The following is a 24,705-nucleotide window of genomic DNA, read 5'->3' as shown; positions in this document are numbered from 1 at the left end:
CTAACATGACAATGAATGTGCCGAATATATTGCCTTTATTAAAGTTTGCCAGATACCCTTGGGTAACCGAGTTTTGGGAGTGTTTCTAATCGATTTCCACTTATGTATAACTTGGGAAAGCTTTGCCTTACACTTCCAACCAATTCAGTAGATGCAGATGTGCAGTCTCAATGCATGGGCAAGGCAACACCAGACAGAGAATGTCGGAAGCAACTGCTGGGGGATGTTGCATGCTTGCCTTTAACAAATGACAGCACTCTATTTTAGTAAGGAAGCAAGTACCACTATTTTTAGGCATTTATAGTGCTCTGAAATATTGTCTACTTAGGGTTATTTAATATTTAAACAGGTCAGTGAAATGTCAGCGAAATCCTAATTTTACTCTTTAACCTACCTGCAAAAAATACATACATTTACCACAATTTAAGTAGACCCCTACATATAATGTATGCAGAATTCAAATAAGATACAGTTGCATTGATAATTTCTTGGTAGTAACATTACACTGGGTGCAAATAACGGTATATCATTTTAGCAATACAACAAACGTTCTGTTACAAATGGTTAAAATAAACGAATACATGTCATTCATAACCTCAAGTATAAAAAAGGATAAAATATTTTCATAACTACAAATACTTAATTATTGAGGTAGGAAATTTAGTAAGAAATTAACCCTGGGCATATAGACTCTTGGATCGTCTGCATCACAGACTGTCTGTTTCAAGGTGAGTTAAATACTCTTTCGTTAATTAAAACCATCTTTTTCCAAGTGCAAATTAACTCCTGATATATGATGACAATTAACACAGATTTGTTTTTAAATTCCCATGCAAACAAAAGAAAGAGTCACAGGAAGCACTGCTCATTAAGATATTAACATTGTTTCGTAAATCAACATACTTTTGGAAATCACATTAGGACAATTATTTAATAATGAAATAGACATAACAACTGCTTGAAAATGCCAAAATCAATGCTTTATACCGATTTCTTGATTAACACTGTAGTTATCATTTACAAACTTGAAAATCCTGCCTTAAATCCTAAAGAAATTTTGTATTTTCATGGCAAACATTAACTTGTTGTTATTTCAATTAGAGCCTTTTTCAGATGTATATATACAGGAGCAAACAGGGTGAAATAATAATAATAATAATATAATAATAATAATAATAATAATAATAATAATAATCAAGTAGTGGCATAGCCACGGTGGGCCCAGGTAGGCCACGGCCCACCCAGTTTGCATGCAGGCCCACCTAAATCTGAGTCTATGTGAATGCCAAGTTTAAGTACATTTATAAAAAAAAAATAATAATAATAAACGTCATTTGTGTACCCCCAAGGCAGATGTTTAAGTTTTGGTCAAATAGGCTATTTTTTTTTTTTAAATGCGCAGGCTTTAGCCAATCAAATCAATGTAGTAATTGTGATGCCATATTTGGGATGGATCTTCCTCTCACACAACGAATCATGTGCAAGTCACGTCTGATTGACAGCTTGCGAGGCAGTTGGCGCGGATTTGTTCAAAAAGGAAGTTTATTTTAATGTGCGTTTTTAAAGTAAGCAACTAGCAGTGCGGCGGTCAACATGGCAAAATAAATATGCACACGATTTTAAGAGTTTAGATTAGTAGAAAGGCTCGAGTGAACAGGATTAAGACAGCTGACCGAATGCTGACAAATAGCTTTAAATTGTTTGAAACGATATGTGCGATTTTCTGGAGTGTCATGACTATTACTGCAAGCCCCAACGCTTTATCCTGTGTAAGGACGGTGGAGTGGAGACGGGAGGATACTGACTAGGCAATGGTAAGTAATTGACTGACTTTCATTGTATTTAGTAATTGCTTCAAATTTAATGTGTGTTCTCATTGGTTTGGTGACACTAAATACATTCACTACTAATATATTTAAGTACATTTATTTCTGTGTACTTAAAACATTTTGGTTTACATGGGAGATATAGTGGTTGGGAATGTTCCATACAGACAGTTTTCTGTCTTAAAAATATTTTGAGAACTAAAAAATGAGTGTGTTTGGAATGTGTACTGTAGACGGGCATTGGCAAAAAAAAATAAGTTGCCTTCATCTTCTTGCAATTCACCGTGAAAAAATAGGCATTTTCTTAACAGTATTTTACACTCTGAATTCATACTTTTATCAGCGCCATGCATTTGGTTACTATGGTTACAACGCCGTCAAACACCGATTTCATGATTGGTGTTCGAGTCATACTACTGTACAATGACCTGGCAAGTCAGTGATATGTATGATGTTACAATGTATTAATACTTTGAAGGTATCTCTGGTTTTAAAACTTCATAATTATTTCTACGTAGTAAAGCAATACAAAAACTTTTGTGTTTTGTCTTTAAGGTGTGCCGTTAACTTTTCTTTCATGTATAAGATTTATGGAAATTGCTTCATTAGCGTGTCAACATAATTTAAAACGTTTTAGAAAACTTGAAAAATGCTGCTGAATGTGTCACTCAAGGCTATTTAAAAAATATATTTTTGTCTGTTTGTTACGTTTTTTGCAGGCAACGCAATATGTTTAGCTGTACCTGAGAAAATGCAGTGAAAACGAAAGCAGTCATATTCAGCGGTAAACGAGGTATTCTCAGCACAGCTAACATTTTAGTTTTGGTTTGAAGGCAGCAGGAACTTAGCCTCATTTAATTTCTGCTTGTCGACGTCCTTATGCAGGGCGAGTTACAGAGGTAACAAGTTATCAGTATAGCTAAGAGATTACAATACAGCTAAGAAAAAAGCAATACAGCTTTTTGTTTGGGGGTTTTTTGAGTTTGTGTTTGCGCTTTTTTGTCAAATGAAACGGTTTTTGTGGTTATTGTGCAGTGTGTTTGTTTCTGTGGGTTTTATGCATATGTGCATTGTATTTGTAGTGTATACGTGCAACAACTGTTATAAACTGCAAATAATGTTTGCCTTGCTTCACGCGGCATTATACATTCTCAGTCTTGGCTACTTTGCTCTGCGCAAACTCCGGAGAGATATTTGATGTATTCAGAGTTTTAATTGATTTAAATCGTGTTTGCAATGTAAACTATTTCCTGTGACGTCAGACCTTAGGTACTTGCCTGTCCACCCGAAGTTGGGGCCCACCCAAATTTCCATTCCTAGCTACCCCACTGTACTCAAGGTTGTTACAGCCAATCAGAGAACAGATAGCTAGTTTGTATTATACAGCATCAGGCTAAATCCAGCCCAGCAAGCAAACATTAGAGAACATACTCTCAACCATGCAGTAATACCATTAAGCAAATATGACTACAGTACAATCATACTATAACTCTAAAAGGCAGGCACTAAGGCAACTTCTAACTCAAACTGTTAAAGAACAAATACTCATAATATATCACATGTTTCAATATGCAGGCAGCCTTCATTTACTTCCATTTTCAAACTGACAAGGACAAGCATGTTTGCATCCAAACTTGTTTAGCAGGATGCTGTATTCCAAATTGAGGACTGGGAGACTATTACTCAGCATGTGTGCAGTAGAGCGCATGCAGGTGGCTTGGCAGCCCTTAATGCCAGCCCTGTGTGGCACTCCCTCATAGTGTTCCTTTTACACTCTGTGATAACAGCATTACAGATTACCACAAATCAATTTCTTAATATCAGAAAACTGAAAGCATGCCAAGCTTGGAAAAACCCACCCGGAAATCTGCAAAACAGTTTCTTAGCCACTTCTGTAATTTATTTCTGATTTAGGCCTACAATTGTAATATGCATGGGGCCTGTATTTTTAAACACTAGTGACCTGCAGAGAAGCTACGTAGATATGACACAGGTGTTGTGCAGTGAGTCAGTTTTAAAGTTTTGTTTGAGAGAGCCGTAATTTCACAGGTACCTGCACAGTTTATATTACATGTAATGAAAGATTACACTTAAACAACTGTTTCACAGTGTCGGTAATTCCACAGTAAGTTATGTTACTGTAATTAATTGTGAGGCATGCAAAGACACAATTAAATGACTAATTTAGCTTAACATTATGAAAAAGGTTTTAACTGAGTGATAATGCCAATGCACTTGAGTGAGCATGAAAAAAAGTGTTCTTCAAAGGTCTTTCATTTGCACAGTGCAGGAAGCTGACATAAGGTAAATGGCACAGGTTAAGTGAGAGGGTACAGCTATAATGCCAGTAAAAGCACACAGCAAATATACCTTGATAAACCTCAGCTGCCTGTTTACATTTCCCAAAATGACACGTCTAAAAGACGATGGTGTTTTATGGAAATTCACAAAATATTTCATTCAAATTAGTTACATTAATTAAAAAAAACAAGTCAGTATTTGTTAAGCCATGATTAACTTTTTTATTTTTTTTATTTTTGTTTTTAAACTCATTACTACAAGGCATTTTGTAGCACAAGCTCCCCCAATACCCCTCAAGACATGTTAATTGAAAAACAACACATACCTTAAATGCAGCGTGGGGAGAGAGGAGTGGGGGCTGGTTTTCACATATACTAAAGCAAATAAACTATGGTTCCCTTGAAGTTGGTTTTACAATGCTGTCTGTGTGTGACAGCTTTGATGTGCAGATATTGACGTTGGTGTTGATATAGCTATAATGCATGGTTATGTAGACTACTGCTAATAAATGATAATTTGCAATAATGAAAAATCATCCAAATGCCAAACTATCAAACTGTGTTGCTGTTAATTAGATGTGCTGCTCAAAAATATTAACACACTGTACCGTACCATATGGTTGTACATCATAGTCAATTTAAATTAAATGGAGTATGCCTTAAAATGTACATAAGTAGCTGATTTTCCTATTACAACTCAATTTATTGTTATTATAGGAACAATTACAAATCAATTGCTTTTGCAGTGTTAATTTAAAATTCTACTATCAGGAAAGAGCTTAACAACCCACTTCCATTACTCAATTTATGTTTCATATAACATAAAATTAGGGCTGTCACTCAATTAAAAGTTTTGATCGGTTCATTTATGGGCATTATTTGTTTTAGTAGATTAATCGGTGCACATTTTTAATAAAGGTATACATTTGTATTATTTTGTTTTAGTAAATGTAACAAATGTTACCTTTCTGTCCTATTACCTTAATAAAACAGATTTAGGGACCTGATAACTCAGTCACACATGCCCCAAGGGCCACAGCAGCTCACTCTGGGATAACCACTAAACAGCTAAATTATTAGCAATGCACAAACACAGAAACAAAAAACACTCTGAGGTTTCTAACTAAATCAGCAGTTTATTATGTTGGTCAGGATAACTTCCTCATGCTGGATTTTACCACAGCTGGCTACAATACACACCAGTAACTTTGCAGACACACATTTGGCAATCATTTAAATGTAGATAATACATTTCAGTTCCAAGTACATATCCGTACCACACTAACAGCAATCCTTATACAAAACAAGACAAAAATTATGATTTTTACACAACTGTAACCCCTTTTTATACAAGCATAAAAACACAGTTGAGCAAAACCAATGTTTTTGTGCTGCTTTATTTGCAAGGAGGAGACATTTACAAAGGCGACAGATGAGGAGGAACGCTTTTTTTCAATTTTTGTCGGCTGTTTCATTGTCAGTGGCATTATACAGACATCGGTGAGTTGTAAGCAGTCCCTATCAATCCCTGTTTCTCGTCTCAATATGATTGTATTGTAATGACACAAACGCAGAAAAAGTGTGTTAAGTCAGAAAGACCAATTATCCAAGAGACCAAGCTTTTTATATATAACGTAAAAATAATAATATAATTATAATAATTATAAATTATAATATATGCAGTGGGTTATGCATTACATCGCCACCAGTTAATTCGTTTTTTGTTGCATTGTGAATTCTAATGCAATTGCTTTCACACTGCCCAACTTTAAGAGGAAACACATTACAGTTCCCCCTCAGCTGAGCCGAAACCACCCTTTCAGATGAATCCTAGTTCACTTCTTTCGTGCACACTCTGTGAAACTAATACTATTGACATTGCACATCTGCACAAACGAACCGAAAGGTGTTAACTGAACTCTAGTGCGAATAATCCTCTCCAAACAAACTAGGGGTGGAAGGCCCCTTAAATATTGTGCTTGACCTTGAAGAGAAATAGAACAGTAGTAGACATTTTTCAAGAGATTTCTGTAATTGAAAATATTGTCCAATTAACAAGCAGATAAATTATATTGTTAGAGGCCCCTTAATGAAAAAAGTCTTCAGTCCAAGGAGCTCAAATCCTGTCTTTCCCCTGGTTTAAAAAGAAAACAATCGGTTTTAAAAGTGATTAAAAGCAGTTCAATTTGAATTTGAATAGGAGAAAATCTGAAGAAAATATTTCAAAATGTTTCTGCTCTCTCCAATAACAATCCTGGCTGTCAAAACAGACCACGCTAACTTTAAGGATGGCTTGAACATTACATGACCCTTTCGTAAATTCCTTAATTGAATACATGAGGAATTTAGGTTAAGGATGTCTGTTGGTTTCTATATTAATGTTCTGATGGTTTCAGATGAGTTCATTGTTTTAATTGTGTTTGTGTCCTCCCTGAGAGACAGTTTTACAGTGAGTTAAAGATGCAAATATTTAATTGGACATGATATTTTATACATGATGCAAAGCAGAACTATTCCAATGACAATACTTATATGGTTTTAAATTTGTTTGTAAGTTCATGGAAAATCCACAAATGTAATTAACCAGAACAGTAATTCTAGCTCAGTCACATTAAAGTTCCTTTTATCAAGTAAAAAAAATGCTAGTTTGCTGACGTGACTAAAGACGTCACTCTTCTTGAATACTGTTGATTTACCCTTATGACAGAGTCAAGACATATCTTTTTCATACAAAATTTGGTGAGATGCTGTCCATAACCTTTGGATTTTCTCCAGGAGTGAAAGTTCTTAAAAGTTCAGTATAAGTTGCTGACTCGAAAGAGTCAAAATTTCCGTAAACTTGCAGATTTTACTATATTTGCATATTTAAGAGAAATGCCCTTATATTAAGAAACAATAACCCTGTCACTTACAAATAATGTAGATTCTCAATTTATGAGACTGGAAACTCCCATCAGGATGTGAAACCTTTTCAATAAGATGGGACATCAGAGTTAATCCTGGTAAAAAAAGCAAACATGATCCCATTAAATACTTTATTCCCCTCTCTTGTAGAGAAAAGGGCACATCAACCTCCTGTTCATCTATGGACAAAGTGACTCAACCCATATCAAGTATCTAGCCTTTTATGAGAGTCAGTGCATAATGAATAAGAGCAGTGCCCTTCTTTACACGAGATACAGGCACCCTGCACAGTAGAAGACATAGGAAATAAGCATGTTAATGACTTACAATGCTGCCACAACTGTAAGTTCAAAATCAAAATTATTAGTTTTATACATGAAAAAGCAGATCACCAGTAGACTGAACCGTCATTGGCATATATGGCATACAAATTGTTAATGTATAATATGTAGAGACTTGGCAAAAGAATTAAGCTGTATATTAATGAACTATATGAAAGAAATGCAGATATATAGCGCTCCATCTCATTGGCCATTATTCAATCTATTAATAACTTTCTATTCAAACAAATAAACTTGTTTCTGTCAAAAACTAAAGTTAAATGAATGTAAACAAATGTGTATTTCCCTTTTTGAGCATAGGAATATAGTGACCCTGAATTGCAGAACACAAACAACATTAGAGTACATGCAACAAAAAGCCAAAAATAAATCTAACAGCAATCCTCCTAAAAACATGAGATATGCACATTTAGAAAGCACTCCAAAGAAATAAAGTAAAAATATGTTTTGCTGACTATTTAACTGCAAACCTAAATTTGTAATTATATATATATTCTGTATACACATTTATTTGTTTCATATCAATACTAGGAGCTTGATGAAAATGCTTACCATTTATTATAATAATTTAAGTAATTTAAGTCAGAGGTTGGTTAGATTGATCCTGACTATGGGGTCAGTGATTTAGCAAACAAAAAAAGCTCTTATACACCTGTTCTGCATTTATCAAGGCTTTAGATAAGACTAATAGAAGAACATTGTTCATCTGACTCATCTGTGTTGCAATCACATCTAAAATGCAACAAGAGAATATTTAAGCATCTGGAACCAGCTCAAATGCATTTCCTGGAAATCAGTGTACTGATAGACGTGAAAACAGGGAGCTGAGAAAAGAAAATATTTGTATTAAGTTGTCTGTTGAGATAGAAAGGAGTAATTTCCTGTTAGTAATGAGGATTATATTCCCTATTGCTACTCAGTGAGAGAGAGAGAGAAAGACCATTTTTAATTTAAAGTTCAAAAACAGACCTTCCATTTCTTTTTTAAATTGAAGGCTTGGCTATGGCTCTTAAAGGTACAGCGACACACCCACCTCTCAATCTTGCCACCTTCAGCTGCTTCTTATTAGAATTGATCAGCTTCCACCTCCACGATCATGCTGCAGTTCTTCCATCCCTGGCTGACCAAAGCAATGCTTGCTTGGCACTTCCCAGCAATCTGAGGGCAATGAACCACCCTCCCCGAGGAAAGAACAAAAAAAAAGCTTTCATTCAACTTGTCACGTATTCACTTATCTTGGTTAATCTAATCAGCTGCTGCTGTAAAAGTGTACTAATAAAAATGTAAAACTTAAAATGTGTCTTGTTGTGTTTTAAATAGTGATCTAGGTGGTGCAATAGATTTGGGGGAAAAAAAACAGCATAACAAGCATTGTTCATTTTGTATAGTATGTATTGCTATCAATATAAATCAGTAATGAATATAGTTTCATATGCCCTTCATAAACGGAAGTATATGACTCTATAACATTACACGCTTCTTTACCCTTTGCCTACAAAGCATATTAATGACATTAATGTAGAACAACTGGAAAAATAAACTTCTAATTTTAAAATGGTGTGGGTGTAATGTAGCACCAGTTTGGCAACTATGTCAAATAAAAAAAAAAATACAAATTTGAAGTGTACAACAGAACACTTCTTTTGTACAACATTACAACAGAAGTGTAATACTTAATGTGGGACTGAATCAGGTTGCACAAAATTATCGGAACAATTTTATTCTGAAAGTAACTAAGTAAACTTTTTTGTTCAGTTGCACATTCAACCACTCCCTAACAAACATGCATGCACTGACATTACTATAGGTGTTTGATACTGAATCCAAAACCTGCATTTCTTCACATATTATGCATGTATTGTATCACGTTTTTATTGCAAAAAAGAACGTTCTGTTTTAAATGGTAATGTACCTATTATTGCTTTAATAATGACTAGTGTGAGCATGTCAGGATTTTCACAGCTCTAAGTTGCCTTCGCTTGGGGGAGAGGATGGTCAGGGGGCTGGGTAATGTTGGGAGCAACTTAATGAGATTTATTTTTCAAAATAACTGTCCTTAGGTACCGTGTAAGTTAGTGTTCGCTACGAGGCTTAAAGTGGAGATGAAAGTATGTTTGTAGCTTATTTTTGTGGCAACAGATTATTCTTTGCAACATGTCTTTGCTTTTGAATTTTTCAGATCTGCTAGAACTGTGCTGTTAAAATGCGTCCACCGGTTGGATTTTGTGCAGCCACAGCAGCTGTTCTTATAAACAACCTTGCAACTGTATACTGCTATTTATTCAACCTGCTTCACTGCTGTTGTCATGGTTTGCATTCTTATAATCATGTTACTGCTTACAGTTATGTTATCTTCTATTAGCCAGTATAGTGTGCAGTGCAGCCACCAAACCTTTGCACCTGAGAACAGCTATGCTAATCTGTATCAAATCGGGTCAACGTGAGCAGAAGACTAAACAAAAAGGTCTGATTAATTAGACCAGTTAGTTTGTAGGTTAAAAAAAAAAAAAAAACACCGGAAAAAGTTGTTTTAATTGTTTTTTTATAAAAGAAAAAAAATTGGTCTGAGGCAATATTTACAGTAGTCATTTCATCCCATGTATGACAGTAGAAGGATGTCTTAGTGCTGTTGTTGATTGTCTCAGATCACATGTAAACTGAAGAGGGGAATAAAAAAAAAGTCATGTATTAATCATCATTTGCTGTAGGCTACAATCATCGAAGGATCTGAGGATTTAAAATTACAAGACAATAAAAGCTAAAAGCAAGGCACATACAAATTTAATAAAACATTACTCAACAAACCAACAGAAACAAAGGCAATCACTGATGTTTGTTATGCCCGATGGCAAATACAAATGATCATGTACTGTCTCTTTTTGGAATTACTGTCACACACTATAAACACAATAAATGAATTAAAATAAATACAGAGGATAGCTGCAATAATATATGTGAATATGCGCAGTCAGGTACATATTTAAAACATTATAATCGGTAAAGGTTGCAGACCATCATTATAGATAAGAGAATCCCTGATATAGTTCTAAGACAAACAGTAAAGAGCTAGTATCACAATGTGCCCTTCATAAAATTGGACATCCATTGTTTTGTTTTTTCTGCTGTGTTGTTCTTTTGTTTGTTTTTTTAGTTTCTGAACTAATTGTAATTAAACATATTTAGCAAAATTAGGTGAATTTTAAATTGTGGGTTATCATTATATTGCAGGCAACTGTAATTGCTAATTATGCAACTCGGTTGAGAAAGGACTCTGATTAGCTAGTGAAATTCTAGAAGGGGTAGATTACTCTCTGGGGGACCATCGGCTGCCGCATCACCACACACATTTAACTTGACAAATCACTCTGCACTAAAATTCCATGAACTGTTAAAAATAAACATTTTGGCTCTGCAACATCTTTTCCTGGTTTTCAGAAATGTTCACAAATAAAATTGTTGAAAATATGTGTCTAGGTAAGGTCCTGGGCTGGTGTTATGTAACTGAGGCTTCGAGCACCATTCAAACTTTAGTTAGAATAATATCAACATCTCGATATTATGGAAGACTCGTATACAGTATAAACCTAAATTCGGCAGTTAAGATATGAAAGGGAATGGGAAATGATCAATCCCTCGTGATCGATTCGAGCAGACTGAATTGCTTTGCAAAACTAGTACTTCAGAATCGATCAACGTACTGTACAACTGTTAGTGGACAGTAACTAGCATTTAGATCGCGAAAGAACAGTAAAGACTACAGCTCTGCTAAGTTATTTATTATTTTAGTATAACAGTCTCAACTAGTTTATGCTCCGACATTACTTTTATTGCTTCTGTTTTATGCAATGATGCACAAGAGAAAATTCAATGTAAATAGTGAAAGTTCAGTAGCTGCCTGAGTTTCTCCACTATCAATAAAGGGTACTGTAAACAGTATTATGAGTCATTCTTGTTAATAGCTTTCTCAGTGACATTGAGGTGTCACACATTGAGAAAATACAACTAAACAATAAAATCATATTTTAAAAATTCTCATTTTAATTACATCCCTGCTTGTGTTTTAATACTTAAAACATCACCCCTGGATACAGATATAACAATGAGAACTGGAAAGGACTAGAGGTTTGGGTGTCTTACAGATATTCTTGCTATTTTCTTATTATTTTGATTGAAACCTGTGTCATAAATTGTTTATTTGGAATAATACTTCTTCAATGAGGAGGAAACCTCTGGCGACTCTAGACTAATATGAGCCTCATCTTCTTAATTAATCCGTTGTTTGACACAGTTGCTTTACATAACTGCAGATCAGATGTATGTAAATTGTACAATTAGCAGAGGAGCAAGGCAACACAGTTTGACTGGAATGTATTAACCCTTTAAGGACCGGGATCGTGTTAAAACAGTTATACTGAAGTGGGCTTCAAAGACATTGATCGTGTAAACATGATGAGCACTTGATGACTTATAGGGCCACCGTACTTTGCAGTACAGGCTTTGAACACATATCGTTGGATAGGGGAGGGACTGATGTTTACTTCACATTTTTGTTTTCATGTGACGTCATTGACGGGCATTTAGTGTGTAAAAGGTGGACACAGTTTGCAGCAGCCCAAAGAAATAAAACATCACAGGGACTTGTTTAGAGGAAGAAACTTGTTTAGCCCTTTTTTTTTTGTTTTTTTTTGTTTTTTTTCTCCCGTGCCAAATCAGTCTGTCTTTATGGTGCAGTTACACAGCGCTTCCTCCAGTTTTAACTAAAAATGTAGCACAACAACACAAACGAGACAGGCTACAGTAATGTAAAATTAAACAGTTTTAGATACTGTGATGCACTTTTTTTTTTTTTTAATCTGTGAACTTTAGTTGCTTATGTGCATTTTCATTTGCAAGTAAACGGTGATATTAGGGCCCTATCGAGCACTATATTCTGCAATTTTTAATACTGTACTGACTTTGGATACTGTTAATACTGGAAACTGGTGGGGTTTTTTTTAATCTTTTGCTAAATTGCATTGCCTTTTACATTTTATGCAGTCTTGTAAGTGGGTAACATTTTGATTTCATTTTACTGTTGGGTCGTTAACGGGAAATTTTACATACTGCTACCAGATTTAAAAGTATGTGCTGTAATACAGTCCACGTGTCCACAGTCGTCTATTGGCAAGTGATATTTTCAGAATCATATCGTTCTGAATTGAAATACTACTTCTGTTGAAAATATAGTACTGTACCAACAAAAACAATTAGAGCACAACCAAATGGAAGACTACCTATTTTAAAACACAGTTGTTTAATCATCACTGAATTCAAAAATCGTATAGGCTTGGATATGTGAGCATGACTGTTTTTACTTTTATAAATATCAAGAAATGAGTGGCTATAAGAAGATATTATTTTGTGAACTGAATGTATAGGGTCATTTTTTTCCCCTTATTACTGATAATAATGGAATGAGTAACTATTATTTATAAAGATTTATTTTTAGAAAATAATTGAAAGTAGTGTCCATTTATTGCTTATAAAGACCTGTGAATAAATGTGTATTATGTCATTGCAGTCACTCAGGTAAAACAATGTCTTATAATTTGCCCAAACATTACTATTTTTTAACAAAACTTTTAGGAATTATTGTAAGGTCCACCGGGAAAGTGGAAAGTGACTAAACGAAGCCTTTGAATATATTTTATTTCAGCCATTAAACATGTATATAGCAAGGGCTAAAAGAAGTACGGTAATCCAAACTTGGGTAACATTGAAATTAGAAAGGTAATTTAATGTTATGATGAGTATAAAGACACACTGAATGTTAAGCACAACAATGCAGTGACTATAAGAAAAGGCAAAATACTTGGAGTTGGATTGGAGTTATTTTTTAACTCTGGACTGTAGTTCAATGTAAAACATCTACTGTTTACTTTCTGTGAATGGATGGAGTAACGGCAATATTTGCATTAAAAGTACAACCAGGTATCCTTGTTTTGAATTATTTACAGGTTACTGAATAAATAAATGTAGCAGGTGCTACTGATTTTACTATATTTAACCAGCATTACTGACCTATATGGTTCATACATGCTGTTGATTTAATGTTCTTAATAATTATTACTGATCGATGTTTAATAAATGCTACTGCTTATTATATAAATACTACTGACCGAGATATTTAATTGCCATTGATCTAATCAGCTTAACAAGCACAATTGATCTGCACAATTAACAGGTGTGATAGATTTCAAGATCACAAAAACGTGTTGATTAGTTGGTTACACTTACCTTTTAATAGCAGTGTGTTCCTTCATTATACAATAGTATACATTTCCCACGGTAGCTGTCTTCCCGCTTGTCCATCCAGCGTTTGGCGAATTAAGGTAGGTCAGTTACATTTCCCCTCTGCTCAGTGTGATTCTTTTACTCTGAGAATTATTTTTAATTGTGGTTTTATTTTAGTTCCGGTATCTGTAGGACGGGCCATCAGATGATTTGAACGTGGACTTGCCTGAGGTAATTCTATTTGTTTAGGGGTATGTGTCGGGTGGGTTCATGTATTCTATTTGTTTAGGGGTATGTGTCGGGTGGGTTTATGTATCCTCTTTGTTTAGGGGTATGTGTCGGGTGGGTTTATGTATCCTCTTTGTTTAGGGGTATGTGTCGGGTGGGTTTATGTATTCTATTTGTTTAGGGGTATGTGTCGGGTGGGTTTATGTATCCTCTTTGTTTAGGGGTATGTGTCGGGTGGGTTTATGTATCCTCTTTGTTTAGGGGTGTGTGTCGGGTGGGTTTATGTATCCTCTTTGTTTAGGGGTGTGTGTCGGGTGGGTTTATGTATCCTCTTTGTTTAGGGGTATGTGTCGGGTGGGTTTATGTATCCTCTTTGTTTAGGGGTATGTGTCGGGTGGGTTTATGTATCCTCTTTGTTTAGGGGTATGTGTCGGGTGGGTTTATGTATCCTCTTTGTTTAGGGGTATGTGTCGGGTGGGTTTATGTATTCTGTTTGTTTAGGGGTATGTGTCGGGTGGGTTTATGTATCCTCTTTGTTTAGGGGTATGTGTCGGGTGGGTTTATGTATCCTCTTTGTTTAGGGGTATGTGTCGGGTGGGTTTATGTATTCTGTTTGTTTAGGGGTATGTGTCGGGTGGGTTTATGTATCCTCTTTGTTTAGGGGTATGTGTCGGGTGGGTTTATGTATTCTATTTGTTTAGGGGTATGTGTCGGGTGGGGTTATGTATCCTCTTTGTTTAGGGGTATGTGTCGGGTGGGTTTATGTATCCTCTTTGTTTAGGGGTATGTGTCGGGTGGGTTCATGTATCCTCTTTGTTTAGGGGTATGTGTCGGGTGGGTTTATGTATCCTCTTTGTTTAGGGGTATGTGTCGGGTGGGTTCATGTATCCTCTTTGTTTAGGGGTATGTGTCGGGTGGGGTTATGCATCCTAGAGATTGGAGCTCACCTGGGGTATTGTGATTTTTAATTGTATAGCGGTAAATGCATTTGTGTGTGGAGACGCCACTAACCTTTGTTTTGTTTTTTTCATAGGACAAAGAACGCCTTCCACTGTTTTTCTTAGATAGTTTTTATACGGTCTCATGTAGTAACTTTACAAACTTGTGTGACTCTTAGTGGCTGTATGAGATAATCCTGTGAATAGCTTTACGCACCATTTGTCCATAGCTTATTGAAACTATATCTTTTGTGGAGTTTGTGAGGCGGTGCCCTCCCGCTTATTTGGGCAGTGATAGGGCCACACAGTGTTTTGCTTTGGATTTTGGTATTGGGTGGAGCACTGCGCCAAGCAAGTTATATTGTGTTATTCTTGGTCGATTTGTGCACTTTGATAATTTTGTGGTATAAGTTGATTATTTTCGTTTCCTTGTTTAATTTTTTTGACACTGAGTGTTTCTTTTTTTATTGTGAGTGATTGTTCACAAGGTGGCTTTATCGCCCTCCTGGCTATTGATGGTTGGCTGCCTTCAACAATCTTTACAATTAAATACTACTGAATTTGCTATCATTAAATAATGCCTATTTGAACCTTTATACTAAATATTATTGCCTTTGCTACCATTAAATACTCCCTATTTGAATAAAGTGCTTTGTAATTGTTTTTAACCTGTGTTTGCTTCAATTTGGGGTTGTTACCATTTTTATAAACAAATTCTGTTTCAAACTGTACCGACCTTTGTACTTTCATTTATTTGAAGGGTTCTTGTGCGGAGATTTTGGTCTTTAAATGTTATTCTTAGGAGTTCCCCTCTCCTATATACTAAAAGGGGTGACGTAGTCCACTATATCCATAGGGTGGCAATACACTAAGTAACTTGACTAAGATTCATCTGATGTCAGCGCTAGTTGTAATTAATAGTTAAACTATTGTAATTTTGGAATGTGTTTTCTGTTTTGGCCAGGTTACAATATTTATACTAAGATTATTTTATAAATATTATGTGTTAGAATTAAACAGATGTAAAATATTTAGGTGTCTATGATAGGTGTTATTTTATTCTGAATACACTACAGCAAAAATTATTATTTGGTGGTTTGTGTAATATTATGCTACTGTTGCTTAAATTGGAAGAGATACGCGCTGCGACGTTGCTGCTCATTGAGTTCTGTATTTTAATTCGGTAAACAAAAGAAAAAAACTTGTGCCTAAGGAAGCAAAGAAATCTCACGTTGGACATTGTTTGAACACTGTGTGAACCCGGCTAAACTTTACCGGCTTACACTGTTATGAGTGTCTGCTTGTGCACACGCATTTGCCTTCTTTGTAGCGTAAGGAGTGTGGGTAATCGAATACATAAAAATGTTGCACCCTGTGTATTCAAATAGGAAACTATTTGAAATTCCTGTACCTATTCCTAATAATAAACACTATTAAAACAATATTCATAATACAAAATAATAGCAATCCAGAGCATTGTTGCTTGTGTAGCCTCTCCCAAGTCAGCGCCAATCTTGCTGAGTGATACCAGCGAGTCCTGGAAAGATTGTGAATGGCATTTCTTACCTGAACACATCGGATCCCAAATCAAAAAGTTAAACAATTCGATTGTGTATCTGGGTATCCATCAGGATATCTTACTATAAGACTGGATATGATGTAAACGAAATGTTGAATTCACAACAAATAAAGCTGCTGTTTTAATTGTAAGTCTGGGAAACTGACACCAAACAAGACGATAATAATGAAGCCCCTGCTCTAAATGTTTGTCTTTGTTTTTTTATAATCATAATTACATTCTTTATGATTTATTGATTTCAGCTCTTTCCTCTGGATGCTTAGTTGTAGAAAACCTGATTTGTAAAAGATTTGCCGTGGGAACGAGTACTAACACAACACTTCGGTAAGTAGTCTCAGATTCTGACTGTACAACAAATGAGGCGTGGAGGGAAAGTTAGGATTAGTTTGAAGTAATGTTTTTAAAAAATGGTTTGTAAATTAATTTTCAACTTTGACACACTGGCCCATTTTCCTGGATTCATGAAACGGAAGCCATATGCACTATATATATAATTATACTATACTAGTTAAATGTAACCAGCCCAGTTAGGCCTGTGGTGCTTCATAACTACTAGCCAAACTGTGCTCTCTACCGGCACCGGGCCATGGTTAATGTCAAACCCTGAATATGTAAGCTTTCAAGACAGCTTCAAGTTCCTCCAAAAGATGAGGCCAAAACGCCTTCTGATTTTTTTTTTTTGCTGCTTTTGAGGATCTTTGCAAGCCTTTGAAACTATGTCATGAATTGCTGTGGTTAAGTTGTATGCCAGAGTAATTTACAGTTACCAAATTCTGGCAAATACATTTTTACATCATGACTTATTCAATAAAGAGTCTTGAAAATAACAGCCCTTAACCACAGACTAAAATGTAACATTTTCAGGTACGCCTGACATGACTTCACTGGCGGGTTTGTGTCGGAGCAATTATCAACCTAATGTATATGGTGTTGAACCTTTCTAAAATGCTGAGGGTCTGAAGATTATTACATCTTCACTCCATGATGAAGTATACTCTGTGATTACCAAGTTTGAAATTATATTATCTTAGAAGTGTCCTCATATTTGAAATCTTGTTAAGATATCTTCTGTAAAATAATGAAACCGCAAACCGCAACCAGACGCACAGGATTTGAAAGAATAGCACAGGGCTCCCAAGTGGCACATCCAGTAAAGGCGCTCTGTGTGAGTGCAGGATGCACCCTATAGCCTGGACGTCGCCGGTTCGAGTCTGAGCTATTCCACAGCCGACCGTGGGTGGGAGTTCCCAGGAGACGGCGCTCAGTTGGCTGAGCGTCGCCGGGGGGTCAGGTTGGCCAGGGTGTCCGCGGCTCACCGGGCACCAGCGACCCCTGTAGTCCGGCCCGGCGCCTGTGGGCTTGCCTGTTAGCTGTCCGGGAGCTGCGTTGTCCTTCTACGCTGTAGCTCCTGGGCAGCTGCATGGTGAATCCGCAGGACATCGTGTGTTTGTCTTCGCCACTCCCGAGTCAGCACAAGGGTGGTAGCGGTGAGCCGAGCATAAATAAATAATCGGCCATTTCAAATTGGGAGAAGATTAAGAAAAAAGAAAGAATAGCACTGACGCACACTTTAATTACAAAAATAAACAAAACAAAAACAAACACCTAGCTCCTCCGGAGCTCTAACTACACAATTATGCAGGTCCCTGACTAGCTCGTTGGACAACTAAGCCATTTACCTAGCATAAAACAAAATAACCACACAGGTTAATGCAAAGCATAGAATATATACGACTGCTCAGGAACAGAACGCACCTTCTGCTCCCTTCTACCCAGCAGCACCAAGTAGACTGGCTGCTGACTATTTATACACTGCACCCGGTCCTAATTTACAATAATCCCCAGGTGCGGGTGATAATTAAACAAATTAAACAAACAAAACATGCATTTGCACATGTTTTTGGCAGGGAGGATATATATATATATATATATCGCTAGCTTCTGGTTTATAAACCCGAAAAGCTACATTTTGGTTGATTGTCTGAAGTCTGATGCACGATGTTGTGCTAAATTGAAAAAACATTAACACACTTGTCACAGAGTTGTACCATCTGAAAAGGGTAAAAAAAACAAAAAACATTCTTTAAAATAGTTGTTAAAGTTTTGGCAATTGGTCGCTATTCAAAAAAACTTTAAAAACATAAGGTGCAAACTTAATTTAATTAATCAAAATGGGCGTTAGAAAAACGGTTATTAACAAAACATTCCTTAACCCTTTCAGGACCAAGCATTTTTCAGTGGGATGCTCCCCCAGGACCAGGTGTTTTTTGGCTGTAGCTGACTCTCTTTCTAAAAATTCTCAAAATCTAATTTTTACAGTAGCATCTTGGAAATGCTGTCCTAATTTTTTAGAACACTCTGTGTGTAGTAATGGCTTTCGCATGAGGTAATTAAGTTTTACGTTGCATTTTACATTGTGTGCTTTTATAGTTTAAGTTGTTTTTAATCATTGTTTAAATTGTGTGCCAATGTGTTTTTATAGTCATTTTAATGTGCTTACTATTTCAGTTGCTTTAATATTCTTTTTATATAAAATTTCTATACAGTATTGCGTAAGTTTCAAGTTCTTTCATTTCCCATGGGCAAAACCATCTATGTCGAGTTTTGAATAGCCTAACATGACTCAGTGTCACAGATAGGTGTCTGAGCTAAACGCCAAAAGTCAGGAGACTAGCAGAGAGAGTGTGAGATGGGGAGGGGAACTGAAAGACAAGATGGATGCACCCTGCTATGTACAACGTGGTATGCCACATGTCATGGACAGACTGCCCCCACCCCCCCTCTTTCCCCTGCAGAGGGAGTGTGCAATGATATAGTGAAAACCCCTATCATTGCTCAGAAGTAAGACCAAATGAGAGTGGATTCACCAGTTGCTTATAAATATATATAAATATCAAATCTTGTAAAAGTTTCAGTCTTTTCATCTCTTTTGAATTGACTCCATGGATATCCGTGCATTCTGATACAAACATATCATGCACTGAGCTGTACTTTGGTGTCCAAAGTCAGTTTGGAACTCTGATTGCTTATATGATTCAATTGGAGGTATACCTTTCTTGCATAGAAAGTGTTTTTTAATCAAAAACATTTGTCAGCTTAATGTTTTCACTACATGGGGAACATTATAAAGTACTTCAGAAACCATACAAACATTTACTTTTTTTAAGTACTTTTTTTTTTTTTTTTATGATGTATTCAAATTACAAGATATTGTTTCACCTGAGTGATTGCAGTGAAATAATATAGTACAGAATAGTTTAGTTTATTCTCAGGGCCTTTAAGTAATAGTGGACACTACTCTTAATTTTATTTTCTTAAAATAAATATGTATAAATGAAATAATTCTTCATTCCATTATTACGCTTAATAATTTAAAAAAAATGTACCTGATACATTTAGTTCACTAAATATCTGCATATATCCACTCACTTCTTGATATTTATCAGTGCTGTAAACACATACACACACATATTTTTCACACATGACAGAGTTAATGTGCTAATATAACAGTTACAGCGTTTCCCCCTTTTTTATTTGCTCTAAACAAGTTCCTGTGATGTTTTGTCTCTGCGAGCCGCTGAAGACTTTCCACCTTTTACACACTAAATGCCCCTCTGTGACATCAGATGAAAAAAGCAAAGTGAACGTCAGTCCCTCACCTATCTAATTATGAGTTTCAAGCCTGTACTGGAAAGTACAGTAGCTCTGTAATTCATCAAAACAAAGTGCTTTTTTAAATTGTGTTTACGCAATCACAGTCCTAGAAGCCCAGTTCAGTATGATTGTGTTAACAGGATCACGGTCCTTTTAAAGGGTTAAAACAGTCCTTAAAGTGTTGTGAACAGGTTCCTTGAGTTTTTACCATGCAGCTGTTAACAAGACAAGCAACTGAATATTTGTGATTTATATATCCAGCCTTGTGCTGGATGGATAGTTACATTTGTGTAAACCTGGCATCTTACAACCCAAGTCCCGGAATCCACACGGTACAAGACTTTAAAACTCAATGTACTGTACTTGTGAAAACAATTCTATAAAAGTAATAAGAACATTACTTACTGGCCCAGGCATTTAACCACAGCATAGAGAATGTAAGAAATCCAGGGTTCTCTGATGTTATCATGTCCTCTTTGCTTTGCATGGAGGTGATGGACTGGAAACAGGCATTGCACTGGCAAAGCATTTAGCACACTGGGATAACAGTAGCATACTTTCAGTCTTTTGTATAGCAATATTGACTTAGCTTGTGTCTCAGTTCTTTAGTGTAATACAAAGTTCAACCCATGACACAAATAAGGCTCTGTACTTGCCAGATGCCTGACTCACCTGAGTATGCTATTTGAAATCTAAACAGTAAGGCAACACTAGCATTGTAAAAGCATGGCATTGCATGTATTTGCTCTTTCCTAAACATTTTATTGTAATTAAATGTGTTCTGTTAACTGCATGAAAGAAATGTGAGAAATGACTAGGCACAGTCAGTTGGTTTGATCTGTTTCTATCTCTGTAACAACAGTCCTTGCAGGGGGGTTAGATTATTGATAGGGTGTTAGTTGACAGGATCCATCAGTGAGAGCGATACAAAGACTTGTATTGGAAATAGAGGAATTATACTGACATCAGAGGAACAAGGCATTGGCCAAGTCAACTTCAGATGAATACAGTATGTCTAACTCTGCATTTTGAAACAGGCCCACGCATCTTTTGACAATTCTGAAATGAGCATACTTGTGTCCACTTGAAAGGCAGGATGGAAATTGTGCTGAACATCCTGTTCATGTACACTGTCAGACACAGTTCATCACTGTGCAGAATGTTATCCAACATCAAGCAAAAGTTTGAGAACTAGAAACTTTAGTCTTGTAGGCTTAATTTGGCTATTTCTCACCTCTCGAATGCAAGTGTGGCTTCAGTTTGGCAGCTGAAAAAAGCAGTGGTTTAAGAGCAGGAAAAGAGGTTGTTTGCTAATCTTCAGTCCTCGTTGTCAAGTAGCCTTTCAGCACTGAGGTGACATTCAAATTGGACTTCAAATTGGGTATTTACCCTGACTCCCTTAGCACAGTGGAAACTACATAATTCTAACTATGTGTTAGTTCTCTACCTTCCACCAGTATTCTCTATGCATCCATTGTTCTCTAGTGTGCCAGAACCCAGTGATATTACAAGTTAAAAAAAATGTCTTAACCAAGATTTCCATAAGAATAAATGTACCTAGAGTTTAAAAAAAAAAAAAAAAAAACACATTAGACAGTTCTTACAGTATACGAGTACTTACAAGAAAAAGTTGTGGTCCATGTTGATTATTGAAAGCTGTTATTCTTGATATAATGCTCTGGATTATGGACAGCAAAGGCCAACCCTGCAGGTGTCTGACCAGTAGAGACTGCTGTAGTGCGTTGAGTAGAACAGTCTTTGCTGATTTTGCTTCCCTGACCAGTGGGAGCGCCAGAGCCCAGCGAAGACTGGCAACTTTGCACACCCAGGTTGCAAACTTGCTTTCTCCTGACTGTATAAGTCACCCTTCACACCACGTGTCTGTCTTTACCAAATGAACCACGATATAATGTTCTAGTCTCTCAGGTTAAACTACTATCTAGTTTGTTAACTATATTGGGTGTGTTTTTTCTTTTTGAAAGAAATTGCACTAATTACTAATTGAGTTGGCAAACTTCTATTTTCAGAAAGAGATTAAAAATTAGTACAGTTTGTAAATAACACTACAGCCATGGCCAACATAACTCTAGAACAGAGGTTGCCAAACTGGGGCACTCTTACATGTGGCTCCCAATGAAATGCTGGGTAACGCACCCTTTGCGACTCGAATGAACTGAAGAAAGAATAATAAACAAAAACGGAGAAGGTAAAAAAAACACAATGTTTATTGTTTGTGTTCTCTATTCATTTGTGTTAATTATTCTTTCTTCTCTCTCGTTCTCTCGCCTGTTTCATTAAGCCTGCATGTTCACTGAAGGATATTTCGTCACTAGTTGACTTTCAACTCTGCTCTCTGTCGCATGCATATTTCGAAGCTGGATGTGCAGTTGAAAGTAAGTTTCATAATTTTGAATCAAGTGCTTGTTCGTTTCGTGGAGAGTATGAGGCTTTAAACCAGACTGGGGGGAAAGAGTTTGCTTTCACTGAAAACAGTGAAACCTGTATCTCGTCTGCAACACATCGTACACATTGTAGCCTGTACAAGGCGAGCAACCTCAAACGTCACAAAAACACATTTTCATCTGAATATCCTCCTGGATCAGGCTTCAGACAGGGGCTGCTTTCGGAGTTCAGTAAAGAAGCTTTTCAGCATTCAGATCTTCAAGGGAAGAGCTTCTCAAAAATAATCTTTACGAAAATGTGTGTTTTTATGTGGTGTTTTTGGTGAAATCAGGTCAGTTACATAAGAACATAAAGTTTACAAACGAGAGGAGGCCATTCGGCCCATCTTGCTCGTTAGGTTGTTGGTAGCTTATTGATCCCAGAATCTGCACACAGTATTCAAGATGAGGTCTTTCTAGTGCATTGTACAGTTTTAACATGACTTCCCTTGATTTAAATTCAACACTTTTCACAATGTATCCGAGCATCTTGTTAGCCTTTTTTATAGCTTCCCCACATTGTCTAGATGAAGACATTTCTGAGTCAACAAAAACTCCTAGGTCTCATAGATTCCTTCTCCAATTTCAGTATCTCCCATATGATAGTTATAATGTACATTATTTCCTGCGTGCAGTACCTTACACTTTTCTCTATTAAATGTCATTTGCCATGTGTCTGCCCAGTTCTGAATCTTGTCTAGATCATTTTGAATGACCTTTGCTGCTACAACAGTGTTTGCCACTCCTCCTACTTTTGTGTCGTCTGCAACTTTAACAAGTTTGCTTACTATACCAGAATCTAAATCATTAATGTAGATTAGGAATTGCAGAGGACCTAATATTGATCCCTGTGGTAAACCACTGGTTACCACACTCCATTCTGAGGTTTTTCCTCTAATCAGTACTTTCTGTTTTCTACATGTTAACCACTCCCTAATCCATGTACATGTGTTTCTTTGAATCCCAACTGCTTCATAATAACTAAATATATATTTATTCAAAGTGTGTAATGCATACAGTATAAACGGAAGTAATGGAAAAACACCAGTGTTACATTTAAAGTTTAATACAGTGTAGATCTACAGTACAATACAAATTACACAGAAACTGTATGCAATGTTCTCTCTCGTGTTGTGTATTTTGCTGCAGTCCAGAGATAGCCTAACAACTAACGTACTGCACAACAATGCTAGTATTTAATGTCTTGCTCTCGCACGCATTTCATGTTTTACAGTAAGTGTCTTACGGCTCTCGGCCGTATGGAAATTTTGGGATGCGGCTCATAGGGTCAGGAAGTCTGGCCACCCCTGCACTAGAACATCAGCTGCTTTTCCCCCATTAAAATAGTATAGCTGTGTAGTCCTAGCCCAGCAACCTGTCCCTCAGCGCTTACACTGGGTGTGGAGGGGGGTAGATTTTCTACACTTTGAAAACATGCATTACTTTTCAGTTTATGAATACAAATAAAAACTACTTTATTCTACCGTTGTTGTTAACCTATTGCATTTGAAATAGATGTAAAACAGACAAAAAATAAATATAGAAATGTTTAGTCACTTTTTGTATGTTAGTATAGCATATAGTTATGAATGTGCCACTTTGTATTACTGCCTAAAACCAACATATACTGTATATTTTGCAATAATATGTTCTGACCCAATTGCGTTACTTTTGTTTTTTTAAGAAAAGCTATAAAAGTTAAACAATATTAGACTGGAGTACAGTATATTTTATGTAGGTTGAGATGGAACAAAGAGCATGGATGTTCTGTGGCAGAATTAGTTATTTCTGCATGCACTGTTGAGAATTAGTGTTTCAGTGTGTATTGATTAAAATATTATACTCGATACAAAGTTTAAAAAATGTTGTTTTGCTGCCCTTTCTGTCACCACGAAAACCCTGTGAAAGTTTTTTCTCCAGTGCCTCACAAGCTGTGTTAGGAAACAGTTTGAGGAGCTGTGCATTTTAGTCACTGTATACCACTTGAGTGCTGATAGTATTTAATGGCTTTGTCATCTCAGAAATAGGTAACATATATTCATAACGTCAAGCAATGGCAGGGTTTGTGGGTAAATCAGGTGCAGCATTGTAATCTCCACCATGAACAATCCCCAATTCTACAGTATGATGTGTCAGTGGGTTACCTGGTAAGAACAAAAGGTAATTTTTCTGGAAAGTATATGAAACGTGTCATTAAAACAAACCATCAGAACCTGTTTTT

At 36.2% G+C, this 24,705-nt stretch overlaps 1 long non-coding RNA gene across 3 annotated transcripts in view; it reads right to left on the bottom strand.

Annotated features, from left to right (window-relative positions):
* LOC121318550 overlaps positions 1-20,563 on the bottom strand; it is a 68,184-nt gene extending 47,621 nt beyond the window's left edge. Inside the window, exons 1-5 of one of the 3 annotated variants that reach the window (XR_005950619.1) lie at positions 20,449-20,563; positions 9,952-10,028; positions 8,405-8,548; positions 7,039-7,125; positions 4,164-6,260 (exon numbers count right to left, since the gene is read on the bottom strand). This is a non-coding gene — a long non-coding RNA (uncharacterized LOC121318550). Of the gene's footprint in view, positions 1-4,163; positions 6,261-7,038; positions 7,126-8,404; positions 9,927-9,951; positions 10,029-20,448 lie in introns of those variants that run through there. The other 2 variants (XR_005950618.1, XR_005950620.1) reach the window with 2 other exon arrangements.
* Between the last annotated feature and the right edge of the window lie 4,142 nt (positions 20,564-24,705).

This window comes from Polyodon spathula, chromosome 1 (genome assembly GCF_017654505.1).
Source record: "Polyodon spathula isolate WHYD16114869_AA chromosome 1, ASM1765450v1, whole genome shotgun sequence".
In the NCBI taxonomy this organism is placed as follows: Eukaryota; Metazoa; Chordata; class Actinopteri; order Acipenseriformes; family Polyodontidae; genus Polyodon; species Polyodon spathula.
Note: the sequence above shows the minus strand (reverse complement) of the source record. Positions and strands in the feature narration are given on the sequence as shown.